The sequence below is a fragment of the Canis lupus genome, chromosome 11, assembly GCF_011100685.1.
Source record: "Canis lupus familiaris isolate Mischka breed German Shepherd chromosome 11, alternate assembly UU_Cfam_GSD_1.0, whole genome shotgun sequence".
Classification (NCBI taxonomy): domain Eukaryota; kingdom Metazoa; phylum Chordata; class Mammalia; order Carnivora; family Canidae; genus Canis; species Canis lupus.
The window spans coordinates 71,805,795-71,820,987 of record NC_049232.1 but is presented as its reverse complement, the minus strand read 5'-3'; the positions used below and the strand labels follow the sequence as shown (position 1 = coordinate 71,820,987).

Sequence of the window (15,193 nt, the reverse complement as noted above, 5' to 3'; positions counted from 1 at the left end):
ATTATTTAATTTAATCTCCATAACCACCCTGTAAGGAATACATTATTGCATCCAAGTAACAGATAAAGAAACTTTAAATCAGAGAGGCCAATTAACCTGTCGGGTGTCACTTTGCAAACTGGTGACAAACTAGGACTCTAACACGGATCCCTATGATTCCAAAGCCCAAGTCCCAACCCTTTCTCTCTACTCCTTCCCATTGCCAGGCGTGGTGTGAGATCTTGCTTCAGGGCAGAGCAAGGGTGTCTGCTCAATGATCAAATAAACTATAGCGAGGAGTTATGTCTGTCTATATCCTACTTTGTAACCCAGCAAATTTGAGGCAGCTTTCAAAAATGCCTGCAATGAAATTTTTAAAAACTGACAAATAAAAGCGAAATAAAAGGACCAGACTAATGTAAAAACAATACTGGAGCTAGACATGCAGTGTCGAGCTAGCTAGCATATAAAGATGATTACATTTAAGCAGCAAAATCAGCTTGAGCATCCCTTCTGCTGAAGCAAAAAGGAAAATCCAGTTGTTCACTTGAAGTCTAATACTTATCAAGGAAAAGCCTACCCATCCTACAGAGGAAATATGCTGATAAAAGTTGTCATCCAGTAAGAGATGATAGGATAGTCAACAGGCATGCTTTGAGAGTTTACTATGAGTCCGTCCCAGAGCTAGGGGCTGGGGATATGGTGGGGAGCTGAACACCATACTGAGCCCTGCCTCTTAGAGCCTTAGGGCAAGTGACGCAGCTACAGGGTAAGGGCTTGGGGCACTGGACCAAGAGAACGTGACTGGGAGAGGAACAGCATTTGCAAATGCCCAGAGCTGTGGGAGAGCGTGTCCTGCTCAAGAATCAGAGAAATCGAGTGGCTGTAACACAAGTGGGGACAGAAAGACAACAGGACACACGGAACAAGAGTTTGCTAGGGACGGTTCATGCTGGCTGGCAAGAGCCCGTTGCACACACCTGTTCCAATGAGGGTGGAGGGTGGTGGTTTGAAATCAGCCATAGGGCATATGTTTGTACCATGGGAATTGACTATACAGGTAGGACCCTTCATTTCCTCTGCAAGTGTTGACCACCCCACCACCACACATAATCATACTTCAGGAAGGTAGTTCTGTCAAGGAGGTAGAGGAAGAATCATCCGAAACTGAGGAGGTCAGAGGAGGCTTCCTGGAAGAGACGGCATTTGGGCTGATGATAAGTGAGCAAGATCCCAATCCAGCAGGAAGGCTTACTGAATCCAGAGACTTAGCAGCCACCCAGGGGTTGGAAACCCAAATGATGAACCTTATTGAGAGGCAGGGTGCAGAGGTAGAGTGTCCTGCTCAGCTACGAGGTGTTCAAAGAGAAGTCAGTATGGGAAAACCTCACAGGTAGTTGTTACCAACCAGTCAGCAGTTGGTGTTCCAGAAAAGGAATCCTAGTCCAGTGAAAAGAGGAGGCAGGACCAAAGGACACCAAGCAAAAATCAGTCCTGAAGGATTGCCACGTCGTGCAGGTAATTTATTTATTTTATTTTTTATTTTTATTTTTTTTTTTACTGTTTCTTTTTTTAATAATAAATTTATTTTTTATTGGTGTTCAATTTGCCAACAGAATAACACCCAGTGCTCATTTAGACAGGGCCTCAGGGATGCTACCTGGAGCCCTAGGTCAGCGCCTCTCCCCCTTAGGAATATGCAGGAGCCCAACAGCTCAGTAACCTAGTCAGATGCAGATTGACTTAGTCTCTGCTGCGCATCTCTGTGTTTTGTGATGCATCAAATAGGCTGAGGTTGAGGCTATAGGTGGGCCTCCAGTAGCCCCAGGTGTTTGGAGAGTGGAGGCAAACACAAGGGCGGACTAGGATCTGGTAATCTGGAGAAAAGAATGACGGGGTGTAAAAGGGGCGAAAGCTGGAAAGGGAAGGGGAAATACACAAAGCAGCTTCTCATGAGGAAGAATGTCAGGTCTAGGAGTTAATGGTGGAAAGGTTCATTAGGGCCGAGATGTCCGGTGCCTTCAATCCTTGGCTAGGATGCTCTGACTTTATCCAGCGGGCATGGGCGGTGGGGTGGCAACGAGTGTGTCCGAGCAGGGCCATTAGCGCTGTGCCCAGAGCCATCCTTCGAGACTAATCTGGAGCTGGTGTCTACAGGTGGGACTGGACAAGAGAGGGGCTAAGGGCCTTTAATTCTTCCAGAACTCAGGCCGCACCACGCTAACAGAATACACTCCTGCAAAGTGGTTAGGAAGTGGCAGCTGAGCTTGGTGAGCCCCATTCCTCACCCTCTTCTCCCATATCCTTCCTCCATTCCCAGCCCACCCTTTAGCTTACTGAGATCCTCCTCACGATCAGAAGATTGTCGTAGAAGATACTAGTGCCCCAGGAAATTTTGCCGTCTTAGGTGTCCCTGAGAATTTTAAGTTTTGCTCTGCGTAAACATGGCCATGGTCTTTCCCAAAATACTTGTATCGTCTTGCGGTGTTTTTCTTTATTAAACTGACACCAAGTGTTGGAAACGAGGCTGTTAACTTGAGAAGAAATGCTCTTATTCCTTCTAAAAGGAGTGTCCAATTACGATTTCACTGAAATAACATGTGAGCAACTTGACCTCCAAACTCCATCCTGGGCACACTCAGTGGCATCACCATGGAGATAAATACTCTCCAAAATTAAGCTTTGGTGAGTTTAGCAATATTCCTACTTTCAAGTCGGGAGAATTACATAGAAGTGTTGGCTCCGCCACCTTGCTTTCAGGCAAGGCACATGGCCATTTTGAGCCTCGGGTCCCCCCTCTGTAGAATGGGGTGATTATCTCTGTCTCGCCTGAGAGGATCATTGTGAGGGTCAAATGAGACACAAGGAGCACTTCCATCACGGGTGGCTCCTTCTCCTCAGGGTTTCCACGTCCTTCCAAGCCCAAGTGAGAAACTCCATTCCACCCTGTGCACGTTTACACACACTTGGAGGGACTGGCTGGCCCAGTTGACTACAGGGGAACCCTAACTGTCCCCAAATCCTGGTACAGCCTCTTTTCTCACTTGAAGGGGAAGATTCAAAGGAAAGAGACGGAGATTGGCTTCGGGAGGTGAATCCCTCTTCTTCCCGGCACTCACCTTAGTTGTAGGTGGCCAGGAAGGTGCTGCCCCTGAGTCCCCAGGTCCTCCCTTCGGCCGCCCTCTGCTCTGTCTAGGTCAGCCTGGCCCATGAAGGCTGAGGGAGGGGGAGGGCACAGCCTCTGGATCCTCTGGCCACTGGCATCTAGGAGGGATGTTGTAAGCTTTTCTCCCAAGAGGAGACATCTCTATTGGGAGATCTGAGGGATCATTTATCTCCCTGAAACACCCAGAGATCTATCAGCCACTGATGACGATAAAGGGATGATAGGCAGAAAGGGAAAGGCAAGTGGCCGTTTGGGTGGGTGCGCGGTACATTCTCGGGGTCACGCACCCTTCCCCAAGCTCGATGCAAAAGGGGCAGCTGACACAGCACTCGAGGTGAGGGAAGAGACCTGGGAAGCCCCGCAGTGCCCACGGGAAAGACAGTCCGAGGACCTGAACTCCAATCTCAGCCTGGTCACTTCTCAGCCGAGGGACTCCCCAGAGTCACAAGGGGTGCCTTGCTAGTGACCAGGTTGCTCCCCTGACCTCGCAGGCTGCTCTGACGACTCCGTGATGTAAGAGGTGTGAACACATCCCCCCCAGGCCTTCCCTCTGCCACCACCACCCTGTATCCCACTCTTGCCATCAAAACTGGCCTTTTTATGGGATTGATAAATTTCCCCATCCTGGGTTTTGAGCATGTTGGTGCAAATGGTTATTATTTCATCCTCTGGTAAAACAGGGTTGCACATTGGCAATAGCCACGTGAGGTCTTGAATCTTCAGTCCCTAAACTAAAGGGGTGCTCCAGAACCCCCGCAAGCCTACCTAGGATGGGAGGACAGGACAGGGCCAGGGGGGCGCTGAATGGACAGGCTCCATAAGCTGACCCCAATTTCAACTGCAACAGACCCCATATCTGTTTTACTATGGGATTTCCGAGCAAGAGGTGCTCTGAATAGAGCAAAGCCACTGCAAGGCAAGGTGGGAAAAAGAGAACAATCATATGAAGACTACCTTAGAAGTGCAGTGGCAGTGGCTCTTCAGAAACCCATCCAGAACTTAGCACGCCAAACAGAACCGTGTTGCAAATAGATACAAGAATGGATGGGTGCTTTCAACAGGGGAGGCATCCCCAGATGGAGGCAGGGAAGTTCAGGCATTCCTGAGCTGGCCGTGTTGCTGCCATCGTGCCCACTTATCACCTGTGTCTCTCACTCTCCCTGATGTCACTCCTGCTGTCCCACACACAGGGGCCTCCAGTCCTTCCCCCCGCCCCCCAGGAGGTGGTGAAAGTAAAGTCTAAAGCATCAGCGGTTTCATTTTATTCTATGCTGCCGGCTTCCTCAAGGAAGGCCCATTTTTCAGCTTGTTTCTTATGAGACCATCAGAGTATCTGTGATTCCGCAGAGGACACAGGGACCCATCAGCAATGCTGTCTGGTGGTCCAAACCCGCCTTCATCGTGGGCAGTAGTAATAATGCCAGCGCCAACGGTGGTGTGCCAGGATCCGTGTGGGTACGTCCACATGTCTTCTCTTTTCCCAGGTAGATATTAGGACCTCTCTTTTAAAAATAAAGACAGTCTCTTCAATAAATGGTGCTGGGAAAATTGGACATCCACATGCAGAAGAATGAAACTAGACCACTCCCTTGCACCATACACAAAGATAAACTCAAAATGTATGAAAGATCTAAATGTGAGACAAGATTCCATCAAAATCCTAGAGGAGAACACAGGCAACACCCTTTTGGAACTCGGCCACAGTAACTTCTGGCAAGATACATCCACGAAGGCAAAAGAAACAAAAGCAAAAATGAACTATTGGGACTTCATCAAGATAAGAAGCTGCTGCACAGCAAAGGATACAGTCAGCAAAACTACAAGACAACCTACAGGATGGGAGGAGATATTTGCAAATGACGTATCAGATAAAGGGCTAGTTTCCAAGATCTATAAAGAACTTCTTAAACTCAACAGCAAAGAAACAAACAATCCATCATGAAATGGGCAAAAGACATGAACAGAAATCTCACCGAGGAAGACACAGACATGGCCAACATGCACATGAGAACATGTTCTGCATCACTTGCCATCAGGGAAATACAAATCAAAACCACGATGAGATCCCACCTCACACCAGTGAGAATGGGGAAAATTAACAAGGCAGGAAACCACAAATGTTGGAGAGGATGTGGAGAAAGGGGAACCCTCTTACACTGTTGGTGGGAATGTGACCTGGTGCAGCCACTCTGGAAAACTGTGTGGAGGTTCCTCAAAGAGTCAAAAATAGACCTGCCCTAGGACCCACCAATTGCACTGTTGGGGATTTACCCCAAAGATACAGATGCAGTGAAACGCTGGGACACCTGCACCCCGATGTTTCTAGCAGCAATGGCCACAATAGCCAAACTGTGGAAGGGGCCTCGGTGTCCATCAAGAAATGATGGATAGAGAAGCTGTGGTTTATGGATACAATGGAATATTCCTCAGCCATTAGAAACGACAAATACCCACCATTTGCTTCAACGTGAATGGAACTGGAGGGTATTATGCTGAGTGAGGTAAGTCAATAGGAGAAGGACAAACATTATATGGTCTCATTCATTTGGGGAATATAAAAAATAGTGAAAGGGAATAAAGGGGAAAGGAGAGAAAATGAGTGGGAAATATCAGAGAGGGACACAGAACATAAGAGACTCCTAACTCTGGGAAACAAACAAGGAAGGGGTGGTGGAAGGGGAGGAGGGCGGGGAGTGGGGGTGACTGGGTAACAGGCACTGAGGGGGGCACTTGATGGGATGAGCACTGGGTGTTATGCTATATGTTGGCAAATTGAACAATAAAAAAATAAATAAGTAAATTCACTGAAAATGAAAAAAATAATAAAAATAAAGACAGCTAAATTAATTAAAAGAATTAAAATAAATAAATAAAATAAAATAAAATAAAATAATAAAATAAAATAAAATAATAAAATAAAAATGAAGACAGTGAGGCTCAGAGCAGTTTAAGTACCTAGCCCAGAGTCCTATCACTGGTAAGTGGCAAAGCTGACGTCTGAACTCAGGTCTTTCTTTCACTCCCAAAACTAATTTTTAACTGAGCTGACTTGCTCACTAAATATAGCCCTAGACCTTCAAACAACCCTGGATGAACACTTTTCTGGAAAATGCAACGTTACAGGGATTTTAGGCCACTGCACGAGCTCCCTCCAGCCATTTTCACTAACTCAAACAGCTCCGTGCATGCAGGAGTCCTTACGCTTCCACAGTGACTCGATCCAACTTATGTCACACGTAGTCAGTCCTCTTTGGCTCAATCAACAAATGCCTGGAAATGGGACCAAAACGTAAGTGAAAGGCTGGAGAAGTGCACGGATGAGTGAGGGACTGAGAAATTAAAAGTGAACAAATGAGTGAGTGAGTGAGTGAGTGGACACGGCTTCCTACAAAATCCCCAAATCCCACCGTGAAGTCAGCGAGTCCTGTCGTTGAGACTGGGACTTGGGACAGATATGAGAAATTATTCCGGGGCTGGGAAGTCCCAGGAAGGAGGCTCAGAAATGCTCACAGAAACACTGGCGAGCTGAGCGCACAGGCCCACTGTGGAGCAGGGAGACCCGGAGCCGAGCCGGAGCCTCGGTGACGGTGCAAAGCAGGAGGCTGCGACCCGACCCGTGTCAGCAGGAACAGGCCCCAGATAAGGGGAGAACCACAGGTCCTGGGAAGGTCAAAGACACACGCTTTTATGCCTCAATTAACGTCCCCCTTGTAGGGCTTTCAAATGCAATTTAGCTTTTCTCTGCTGGGCCAGGGAGACACAAAGACCCTGGGTGTCTGGGTCCTTCTGGAACGCAGGCCCCCGAGCCCACATCAGTAATTCAGTTTCCTCCCAGCAAAGGGAATAAGGTCTGGGCGGCCAGCACCTTGGGTGCTGTGCGTGAGCACGGGAAGGACCATCACAGGGCGCTGAGCGGTGCCTGTCACAGCCCAGAAGGCGTGGGGCACCTGAACTTGGGGCGGGGGGCGTAAGAGATGCAGTTCTACTCGGGAAGGCGCCGCGGAGAGGTGTGGGGACTCGGAGGGCACCGAGTCACCAGGTGTGGACGGAGCATCCACGCGGTCAGAAGACCCACCTGCTGGGCTCTGGCTTCCCCACTCGCCGGGTCGCCTTGGGAGTTCACGGGGGTCTCTCGGTTCTCTCTCTCCCTGGAGGGCAGAACAGGCCTGTCCTGGAGGGCTGCGGCTCTGGGAAGGCCCCCCTGGGCCGCCCCTCCAGGCCCACATCCATTCACCCAAGGAGTCCTGAGGTTTTGTTGCCGGCCCGGTATGATGTGGGTGACGGCTCCGGGGGTCCTGGAGGTGGAACCAGGGCCCTAAAGCCAACAGTTGCCTGCACCCAGACGGGGAGGACTTTGCAGAGTTGGGGGTGGGAAAGCACTTATCAGAATCCTACTAAGGACTGCACCGGGGAGGAGCCGCTGCACAGCGAAGTGCGGCCAGGCCGGGTCTGTGGAAAATTCAGCTCTGGGGAGCCCTGGGGGGCTCAGCCCTTGGGCATCTGCCTTGGGCTCAGGTGGTGACCCCTGGGTCCCGGGATCGAGTCCTCGCCGGCCCTGCAGGGAGCCTGCTTCTCCCTAGGCCTGGGTCTCGGCCTCTCTCTCGGGGTCTCTCGTGAAAAAATAAGTAAAATCTTAAAAAAGAAAACAAAAGCATCTGTGGGGCAAGGAAGAAACCGAAACCGGAGCAAGCCCAGGCAGAGGTCGGCCTTCCGGAGCTGAGGGCGAGGCGGGCTCCCCTGGGCCCAGCGCCCCCCCTTCACCGCCCCCCCCCCCCCGCGTGCCCTGCCCCTCCCGGCGCGGACCCCCCTCCGGGCACCGGCACCCGCGACGCAAGGGCCCGCAGCCCCCCTTCTCGGGTCCCAGTCCCCTTGCAGGCCCGAACCGGGTCGGAACTGCGCTCCTATCCGGGGGTTCTTTCTTCCCCCAGGAGTCCCCAGGTCAGACGGAGTCACTGAGTGAGGGGGGAGGGAGGGGGGAGGGAGAGAGGGAGAGAAGGAGAGAAGGAGAGGGAGAGAGGGGAGGAGAGATGGGGAAAGAGAGGGAGAGGGGGAGAGAGAGGGAGGAGGGAGAGGGAGGGGGAGGGGGAGAGGGAGAGGGAGAGGAGAGGCGGAGGGAGAGGGAGAGGGAGAGGGAGAGGGAGAGGGAGAGGGAGAGGGTGGGGAGAGAGGGGGGAGAGGGGGAGAGGAGAGGGAGGGAGAGGGGGGAGGGAGGGCGGGCTCCTATCCCAGAGCTGGAGGAGCGACTCTGGCTTCCAGCAGCATCTCCCTCCCCCCCCCCCGCCCCCCTCCCCCAGCGCCGGGAGCCGGGCCGCGACCTGCGCTACTACGGGGATGGACGCGCCCAGAGCAGCGCCCCCAGTCCTCAGTCTCGGGGCCTTTATGCCCCCAGCGAGCCCGAGCCGCTGCCTTCTCCGGGGGGCGGAGGGGCGGGGGTGCAGGGGGTGCAGGGGGCGAGGTGCAGGGGATGCAGGGGGTGCAGGGGGCGAGGTGCAGGGGATGCAGGGAGTGCAGGGGGTGCAGGGGGCGGGGTGCAGGGGGTGCAGGGGGCGGGGTGCAGGGGGTGCAGGGGGCGGGGTCCTTCCCAGGCCCGCGGCTCACGGGGACCCTGCGCGACGCCGGCCTCACGGGGGCTCCGGGCGCCAGCGGGGACCCTCGGGCTGCCCGGTCCCCCCCAGCCCCGCCCCGCCCCCGCCGCCCTCTGATCCCCGGGTCCCGTCCCCCCGTCCCCCCTCCCGGGCCCCCGGGCCCCCGCGCATCCCGGGGGGGGTCCCTGCGCCCCAGGCTGGCCCCGCCAGTCCTCCCCCCGCCGGGCCCCCCCGGTTTGCCCCGTGTGCCCCCCCCCAGCCCCCAACCCCCACGCCCGCACCCCGCCGCATCCCGGAGGGGGAGACGGGGAGGACAAAGCGCTCACGCGCCCAACAGCCCGCCGCATTGTCCCGGGGGGGGAGAGCAGGAGCAGCAGGCGACCTGGACCCCCCGCGGCCCGCGGCCGCCACGCGACGAGAAGTTTTAGGGCCGAGGGGCCGCAGCTGTTAGCTTGGATCGAGCCGCCGAGTGGCATGGCGAGATGCGCCCTGCTGTCAGGCCGCCGGCTGAGGGTGGTTGGTACTGGGCGGCCTGGGGACTGCGGGCCACGGGCGCGGTTGCCAGTTCTCCTTTTAAGTTCACTGACTTCAAAGTTTTCCGTTTGAAGCTGTTGAGAAAGCCTGATAGACGCACGAGAAGAAAGCACAGCAAGATTTTTAGAAATAATGTTAAAACCCCCCAAACACGCTGAAAAATACTTCAAGTAAAGAAAGAAAAAGGAGGGGGGTGTGGTGGGGAAGAATAATAGCTCAAGCGACTGAAGATGCTGAGAGCCTGAGGGGCTGCCTGGGACCCCCCCACGCCCACCCCGCCCCGCCCCCCCCCCCCCCCCCCCCCCCCCCCCCCCCCCCCCCCAACCATCCCCCCCACCCCCCCCCACACCCCCATCACCCCCCACCCCCCATCATCCCCCCACTCCCCCCATCACCCCCACACCCCATCACCCCCACTCCCCCCATCACCCCACCTCCCCCCATCACCCTCCCCACCCAGAGCCCTGAGCCTGACCTTGGGGAAGGTGGCGCCTCTAGCTGACCTGGAACTGAGGGAAACCCAGCCCAGGCGACTGAGGAGGGAAAACCACCACCTTCTAAGAGTCAGCCGCGCATTTCCTCTTCCTCCTTGGTAGTTTTGCAGATTCTCAACTAAATATGAGAATGATGCAGCCCCTACGAGGCTCCCTGCTAAGCACTTCCCCAGCGTCACTGATGACTCTTCCAACACAGGTTGCACTTTGCTTCCATCACAGACTGGAAAACAAAGCTCAGAGGCTTGGGGCACTCTACCCAACTCACAGGCTTGGTGCAAAGGCCTGGATTCGGACACGCGGGGGTGGGGGGAGCTTTTCACCAGCCACTCTGCCTGCACACCTGTAACCAGACAGAGGAACGCACTGAAGGAGTAAAGACAACCCTGACTGCGAGAGGATCCGAGCTAGTACTTTAAAGACACGGGCACCTCTACGCAGACACAGTGTATGAAGACACTCGTGTTTCACAGATGGGGAAACTGAGGCACTGGGAATTTCTGCCTGAGTTCACTTACGTACTAAACAAAGAACTAAGCTCTAGACCCAGGTCAGTCAATGTCACGTTCATTCTTTTTTTTAAGATTTTAGTTATTTATTCATGAAAGACACACACAGAGAGGCAGAGACACTGGCAGAGGGAGAAGCAGGGGAGCCTGATGCGAGACTCTGATCCGGGGACCCTGGGGTCATGCCCTGAGCCGAGGCAGGTGCTCGCCGCTGAGCTCCGGGGGCCTCAGGTTCATTCTTCTCATAACTGTGTCACAGAGCCACCAGCACTCAGCAGAAGTGCCAGTTTGAATCGGCCTCCAAAGGTTTTCCACCAGGCCTTAAGCAGCTCCCCGGTCCGGGCAGCGGCTGCGTGTTGGGGATGTGGAGAAAACCAGCAGAGTTCCAGCACCAGCTTCGAAGAGAACACCAGATCCATGTCTGTGTGGAAATCGATTTAAAAAGAAATTCCACTTTTAACTCTTTGAGGAACCTCCACACAGTTTTCCAGAGTGGCTGCCCCAGTTCCCATTCCCACCAACAGTGCAGGAGGGTTCCCCTTTCTCCACATCCTCTCCAACATTTGTGGTTTCCTGCCTTGTTAATTTGCCCCATTCTCACTGGTGTGAGGTGGGATCTCATTGTGGTTTGGATTTGTATTTCCCTGATGGCAAGTGATGAAGAGCATTTTCTCATGTGCATGTTGGCCATGTCTATGTCTTCCTCTGTGAGATTTCTGTTCATGTCTTTTGCCCATTTCATGATTGGATTGTTTGTTTCTTTGGTGTTGAGTTTAATCAGTTCTTTATAGATCTTGGAAACTAGCCCTTTATCTGATATGTCATTTGCAAATATCTTCTCCCATTCTGTAGGTTGTCTTTGAGTTTTGTTGACTGTATCCTTTGCTGTGCAAAAGCTTCTTATCTTGATGAAGTCCCAATAGTTCATTTTTGCTTTTGTTTCTTTTGCCTTCGTGGATGTATCTTGCAAGAAGTTACTGTGGCCGAGTTCAAAAAGGAAGGGGAGGAGGGCGGGGGCTGGGGGTGAATGGGTGACGGACACTGAGGGGGGCACTTGACGGGATGAGCACTGGGTGTTATTCTGTATGTTGGCAAATTGAACACCAATAAAAAATAAATTTATTATTAAAAATAATAAAAATAATAAAAAGGAAATTCCAACATTAGCCCCCAGTTCTCGAGCGCAAGCCTTTGCTTCGAACTGACTAGGACCTTGGGTGCAGCTCTCCCTCCACCCCCACCCCCTTCCTTCTGTGTTGTCTGTAACACTGAAAACTTGGAGGTGAAACACAAAAGCACTAGTAAAGCAAGACCCAAGGGCGGGGTGGTCACCTAGCCAGGATGGTTACCGCCTACACCTCCTAAACTAGACAAGGATTGTCTTAGCGCGCCCTTAATGGTTCTTACACACCTAGAGAGAGGAGAGCCTGAGTACCTTTGGGGGACAGATCTTTCCAGAAGCACACGGGCTTCTTCTTACGTGAAACCGTAAATGCCACCCACAATTCCAGTCTGTCTACTGGACTATACAAATTTAGTCTGATCTCTCTTTGCCCGGCTATTATTTTTTTAAGTTGCACCCCCCCCTTACCCTCCACCTTAATTTTTTCTTCTCCGAATTCAATATCCCCGACACACTAGATCCTTCCTCGGAGGATATGATTTTCAAGCATGCCGACGTCCCCAATCACTCTCTTCAAGAAGACCCAGAGCTTGTCTGTATCCGTCTTCAAGTACAGACGCCAGGGAGAGGCAAAACTTTGGTCCCACCAGAGCCTTCTAGCTAAACCTCTACTTGGGCATTACACTTTCATGAGTGTTGTCTGAGTTTGCATTAGCTTGCCTCCACCTGGGGAAGGGAGGACCTGATGCCAGCAGCAATATTGTTAGTTCATCTGCATCTCTGTTGGGGACAGGAGGAGCAGGTAATTAATTGTTTCTCTTCTGCACTAGGCAGAGGGCTTTCTTTGGAAAAGTTGAGCATCCCTCATCCAGCAGTGGTTTCTGCAATTAAAGCTATCCACAGCCAGGAGTTTGATTAATAGCTGGGAGGTTTCTCCTTTGCTGACAAATGAGAAAAAAAGAAATCAGATAGGGAGAAGCTGAATGCATTTGCTTAGCACAGGGCCTGGCTAATGTTCTTTCCAAAGGAAGATCTGCCCTAATCTCCTAGGGCCCGGCAGGGAGGGGAAAATATCCCTTAAAAGTTTGCAAAGTAATGGATCCAACAAACAGATGTGCCTATTCCTTGGGAGCAGAGCAGAAAGGGCGATGGTCGGTGGTCTCTGTTGCTGCAGATGACTGCTGCTCCCGGGACACAGATGGGGAGAGAAGGCCCAGGGAAAGCATCCCCCACCCGGGGGGCTCCCAAGGTCACACAAGAGAATGGAGGCCAGCTGTTGCTGGACTTTACATTCCCCACTGCCAGGGAGCCACTTCGTTCCAGCTGGAAGGGAGGGAGCATCACAGTCACAGAGGCTAAGCCCTGAATCCAGGACCCGAGACCTCTCCAGCTCCCCGCCCCCCCACTATATCACAGCTGCCTGTGGCACAAGGTGTATTTATGTAGCAGCCTAGAGTAAGACCTGTAAGAGAGAAAATGCCTCGAAAATTCCTCTCACTGTTCCTAGTTTTTCCCTCCAGGAGTATCCCGGATAATTAAAGTCCCCTGGCTCCTGGGAGATTAGAAGCCAGTGACCCCCCCCCCCCCCCCCCCCCCCCCCCCCCCCCCCCCCCCCCGCCCAGGAGCACTGGAGCATTCTCCTCTCCCTCCTGAGCATCTCAGGTTCCCAGAACCTCTGTTCAAAGGACCTAGAGGGGATGCAGTTGGGCGCGTTGAGACTAGCTGGCCTGTGAAGGAAGCCTGTGGCCTTTGGCGCTAATCCCTCAGCACCAGCACAGGCCAAAGGAAGCAGAGGCTGCCCCAGATGCTCCAGGCTCTTCCAGGGCCTCAGCTGGGGACTGAGCCCTAAGACGGTCGGTAACTGTGTGCACTTAGGTCATTTTAGGTCTAGGTGGAAGGCAAGCCAGACATTAGGAGCATCGGGCGGGGAGCTGGGGTGTGTTAGGACCTTGCCCAATGAATTCTTGCAGACCTTGGATCACTGCAATGAGATGGCTCTTGAAAGTTCCCAGGCCCTGTTCTCACAGGTGTGCTTCTGTTTGATCTGCATTTTTAAATAATAGGGGGGGAGAAAAAAGATCAAGAGAAGAAGAATACTTCGTGACCTGTGAAAAGTATCTGAAATGGGGATTTCGGTGTCCACAAGTAAAATTGCATCAGAGCGCGACTGTCCATTTATTATTTACCTTTTGCCAGCAGCTGCTTTGGGGCAGCCGTTCAAGGGCAGGGTTCAATAGTTGTAGCCAAGGTAGTGTGGCCCACAAAACCGGAGATACTTACTGTTTGGCCCTTTACAGAGAAAATTTTCTGGCGCCTGGATCAAGTCCTTCTAGTTTCTGGCTGGTGATCTCTTCCAGGCTCGGGGCAGCCCTGGCTCCCTGGCTCTACAGGCTGTGCACAGGGGGGCTGTGTGCGCTCCGGATGTACACTGCACCGCGTCAGTATGGGGCCTGCATCCTCTGACACAGGCATGGTGATAATTCTTCATGTAAACGTGGACTGATAGACAACAGTCTCCAACTCCCTGCAGAGAGTGGGAGAAAACTGTTTTCCCTAGAGTGCGACACCCCCTCTTCTGTGCAAACGCACGTGCTCTTGGCAAAGCCCTAACAATTCAAGTCATAATGGAAGGGAGTCTCACCCATTTTATTGCCATAGTTACCAAGATTGCAAGTTTAGATGCTGTATTAGCAGTAAGTGCACGGTAATAATAGAAGTCAGGGAGGAGGGGACGAAAAGGATTCTGGCTCCTGTTTCTCCCTACAGCATCCTTCAGGGCAAATATACCAGACACAGTTTGCATTAAATTGCAAAGTTGGCGGTTTTCTTAAAAAAAAAAAAAAATCCAAATAATTGCTTTAAAATCTCCTGTCTTCCCCTGACTGGTTAACCCTCACGCAGCTCTCCTCATCCTGAAACAAAGAAAAGGAGGTTAAAAGAAATATAAGTGGCCAGGGTTACCATGGAAACCAAAGTGGAAGGCAAGTGAAAGTCAATTTAAGGTTTAAATGCATATGAAGCAGATGTATATGTGCGGACGTATTTGCATACAGATACTCATCTCTCGTCCTCTCTTCCTGGGGCCCACCTCGGACCCTTCACCTCCAGGGAGACTGTCCTGACTACTTCGAGCCCCAGTAATCTTTCGCTTCCCGAGCTCCATTTGAGCTGCAATCTGGATGTAGGAATTAACCTCTTAATCCACGCGGCCCGTCAGGGAATCCCAAGGCCCCTCAAGGTCACGGAATGCTCCCTGATGTCTTATCCCTGCTCTTCTCTTGCTGTTCACGCCACCTGGAATGTCCTTGCTCACTCCTGCCCTTCTACTCTAACACCTATGACCTTCCTTGTCTCCGTGTGGACCCAACGTGATTTCTGGGCAGTGCTTTCCTCAATCCCTTGGCCTCCCCCAGGGTCCCCATCCTGGGTAAGGGCCCCTCCTGGATGCTCGCATAACACCCCCCACCCTGTTCTCCTTACACTGAGTGTAAGTGCAGCTTACATGATGATCACCCCCTCCCTTGCCCCCTTGCCCTCCAGACCAGGAAACGCTGGAGGATGGGGACTGTGTTTTATTTCATGGACCGTTATTACTCCATAGAAATATAGAGATCGAGTGAATGAATGAATGAATGAATGAATACTAGAATGAATCATTCAAATTGCACAACTTAGGTCACAACATCCATTTCTGTAGGCCAAGAACTGTTGCTAATTATTGTTGCTAATTGTTACTATTGTCTTTAAATGCACCCTGTACGACTCTCCCCCTCTTGCTTCTAAGAGGGATCCTGGACATAGGA

At 52.4% G+C, this 15,193-nt stretch overlaps 2 long non-coding RNA genes across 5 annotated transcripts in view; both read right to left on the bottom strand.

Moving 5' to 3' along the window:
* Positions 1–4,392: 4,392 nt before the first annotated feature.
* On the bottom strand, positions 4,393–9,871 carry LOC106559529. Of its 2 annotated transcripts, XR_005367232.1 has the most exons (5): positions 9,740–9,871; positions 7,221–7,293; positions 6,656–6,805; positions 6,347–6,415; positions 4,393–4,647 (listed from the first exon to the last, which is right to left on the bottom strand). It is a non-coding gene; the product is annotated as an uncharacterized LOC106559529 (long non-coding RNA). The 2 variants fall into 2 exon arrangements; XR_005367233.1 differs by lacking the exon at positions 6,656–6,805.
* Positions 9,872–11,308: 1,437 nt separating this feature from the next.
* LOC111097892 overlaps positions 11,309–15,193 on the bottom strand; it is a 29,651-nt gene continuing 25,766 nt past the window's right edge. The window contains exons 3-4 of one of the 3 annotated variants that reach the window (XR_005367231.1): positions 13,671–13,914; positions 11,309–12,331 (exon numbers count right to left, since the gene is read on the bottom strand). This is a non-coding gene — a long non-coding RNA (uncharacterized LOC111097892). Of the gene's footprint in view, positions 12,332–13,020; positions 13,915–15,193 lie in introns of those variants that run through there. The other 2 variants (XR_005367230.1, XR_005367229.1) reach the window with 2 other exon arrangements.